Raw genomic sequence first — 3,460 nt, 5'->3', positions numbered from 1 at the left:
AGTATACAACCTCCAAAGCAAATAGTTAGGACTTTTCTCTGTTGGAAATCAGCAGAATCATTATAGAGCTAATCCAAAGTTATAGTAAGAGATCCACCATATTTATGGTGTTGTTTATTTGGTCTACCTGCATAGCTGCTTGATATTAGCTTGAATTTTTCCTCAATTTCCAAACCAAAACTCCAGCTCTAAGATGCCACATTTAATAAGAAAGCAGACAAGACAGGATAGGAATTTAAGTTCAACAGGGTATTTTTATCTTAATATCTTCATTATGAAATTATCTTAACCTTTATTTTGAGATCAAGAGGATTCCTGCAAAATTATTTTTACTTGTTATCCTGAATGAACTAAATAATGTGGGACTATTTTCACAGAAGTAAAGTAATTTGCAGTTTTGCTTGGGTTTTTTTTCTTTGTTTTTGGAGGGGGGAAGGCAAGGCAGTTGGGGTTAAGTGACTTGCCCAAGGTCACACAGCTAGTAAGTGTGTTGTTAAGTGTCTGAGGTTGGATTTGAACTTGGGTCCTCCTCCTGAGTCCAGGGCTGCTGCTCTATTCACTATGCTACCTAGCTGCCCCTGTAATTTGCCATTAAAGTAACACTGTAACATGAAAAAAAAAAAAGAATTCAGAGCAGCATGGGAAGATTTATATGAATGGAGAGAAATGCAAGTAAGCAGAACAAGAAAAACCATATATTGACTGCAACAATTAAAACAAAAATAACTACAACAAATTGAAGTGAACTCTGTTAACAAGCATTTATTCCATGCTTCCTATGTGTCAGGCACTGTGCTAAGCACAGGAAATATGAATACAAACAGAAAGAAGGAAATGTAAGTGGGACACTTCAAATATCGTCAAATTAAGTGTCTTGCTTAACTTTGCTTTTTTTTCTTGCTTTTGAAAATTTGTTTACAAAGGATGATTCTTCACAAAATGAAGATGGGAGGACTATATTTGGAAATAGGGAATTTACTTGGAATATATGGAAAGTGAGATTTTAAAAAGATACCAATAATTAAAAAAAAGTTTTATGTGAGACTCCAATCTAGATTTTTTAAAAAAATGATCAGAATAGGGGCAGCTAGGTGGCACAGTGAGTAGAGCAGTGGCCCTGGAGTCAGGAGGACCTGAGTTCAAATCCGGCCTCAGACACTTGACAACACTTACTAGCCGCGTGACTTTGGGCAAGTCACTTAACCCCAATTGCCCTCCTAAAAGCAAATATCAGAACAGAAATTCTAGTCATTTAGGTTCACTTAAAATATCATGCCATACTCATTTCCTTTATTAAACTATAAGGTGGGGTAATAGAGTGGGAAGAGGGCCCATTTTGGAGTGTAGAATATTCAGGTTCAAACTTTGTTTCTTACATACTAGCTACAGAGTAACTGGCAAATTATATAGCTTCCAGTGTCTTAGGAAATTTTCTAAAACAATGGTGGAAGGTGTGGCTGAAGGATTAAGGCTTTTACTGGAAACTGTTGCAAGGAATGTAGTTTCCCTAGGGAGAAAACAGGCATTGATGAAAGCAAGGCAGTATAGGTAATTTTTTGCATGCTGCTTGCACATAAGACTATTTGTCTAAGATTGGATAGCCATTAAAATGGAAGGTACACAAGTGTGACCTACTCCTTCGGCAGACCATAATCTGTATAGGATTTAAAGACTTAATATGCTCCAGAACTCAAAATAGAATTTGGAATGTTGGTATTTTTGGCGAATGCAAAGCTCTTCCCCAACATGTGCTGCCGTGGTTTCCCTTTGAGGGGCAGAGTGAGTCTTCTGGTTTCCTGGAAGGACAGTGATGCAGAACAATGTCCCAGGAGCAGCTCTCCTTGCGGCAACCAATGTCTCTGGATCTCACGTCATGTTCCTCTGCTGTCCTTTTCCCATGAGGCACAACCAGCCTCAGGCGCCACTCTGAGGGTCCAACTTCCTCTCCAACACCTATTGGGAGGAGTCAGACCACCTCCTCTCCTAATATAACAACAACTCTGGTTTTTGTCTTGGGTGGAAATATTCCTACTTATGGTGGAAGACAGATGATATGAGGGGATTTTCTGTGATTTCTGATCTATAGTAATTTTGTGCAAATCATCTTTCTGACTAGATTTTGAACACAGATCTTAACTAACCAGAATTGAATCCTTTTCTTACTGAGTTCTAGGGAAAGAAATTATTGAACACAGATATCTTGGAAAGGTATTCAAGTATCTTAATCTCAATCATCTTTGGAAAGATGGCAAATGCCCATTTTGTTTAATCCATTAGATTGTGAGCTCCTTGAGGGCAGGTACTGTCTTTTCTCTTTTTTTGTTTTCCCATGCTTAGCATAGCTGGCTGACACATAAGAGACACTTTAAAAATGTTAATTGATTAAAAAAAACTTAATATGGTCAATATTAATTATATGTGGTCATGAAGTAGAGAATTTGGAACTGGAAGGTATTTACCTAGTCTAGTAATTCTCAACCTATTGGCCTAGAAGTCACAGGGGGAGCTACAAAAGTATTGCAAAAGGTGCTAGAATCCATATTTAAATCACCATCATCTTTATTCAGTTTCAATAAAATAGGAATTGTTGTAGTGCTTGGGCCTTCTGTCCTGCTGAGAGTCACCCGGGGTCAAGGCACATTAAGGTATGGATTGGCATCCTCTCAAACACTGTAGTGGCAACCGCACTGGCATCCCCAGGATGGCTGCTAGCACAGGTTCTTAGATCTGTTTTAGTAGGAAAGATAGCTGTTTAAGGAGTCAACAATCTTCTAAAATCACATTCACTATATATATATATACACACATGCATATGTACACATGCTTATATATACATTTAGGTGAATTATTATATATTATATAATATGATGTATAATATTATATATTATCAGGGAAAAATTCAGCACCCTGAACTACAGAGAAAATACAAGCAGAGAAATAAAGACCAACAGACAGGGCTCTGACTGTTTGAATCAACCATACACTTTACATACATCCCTGGATTGAGAGAGCCTTTACATCTGAGCAGTCAGGGAGCTCTGAACATACGGACAACTCAGAATCTTGACCAGGGAATCACAAGGCACTTCTCTTAAGTGAGCCCCCAAAGCAAAATACCAACACTTCTCAGAGCCAGAAGATATCACAACCCTCTTGCCTAATTAGAAATTAGCAAAAGGTGTGAAAGCCTTCCTACAAGCAAGCCTCCCTTAAGCAAGCTTCCCTTAATGGGCTCCACAGTGAGGTCTTTTAATGGAGGGAGAAGATCTTAAATCCCATTAACAAACATTACAAATATATATCATTCAAGCTTCCAAAATCACCAGCCATCCAGATGACATAGTTGCTCAAAACAAAGACATTTAATTAAACGAAACAGCAGGAACCATGAAAGATTTCCCCTCATTCACAGAAGTATAATGACCCACTGTTAAAACTACCAATAGGGTAAGGAGAAAAG

This window comes from Petaurus breviceps, unplaced genomic scaffold (genome assembly GCF_028583685.1).
Source record: "Petaurus breviceps papuanus isolate PSGF00001 unplaced genomic scaffold, PetGlider_PUasm1.0 154, whole genome shotgun sequence".
Taxonomy (NCBI): domain Eukaryota; kingdom Metazoa; phylum Chordata; class Mammalia; order Diprotodontia; family Petauridae; genus Petaurus; species Petaurus breviceps.
Note: the sequence above shows the minus strand (reverse complement) of the source record.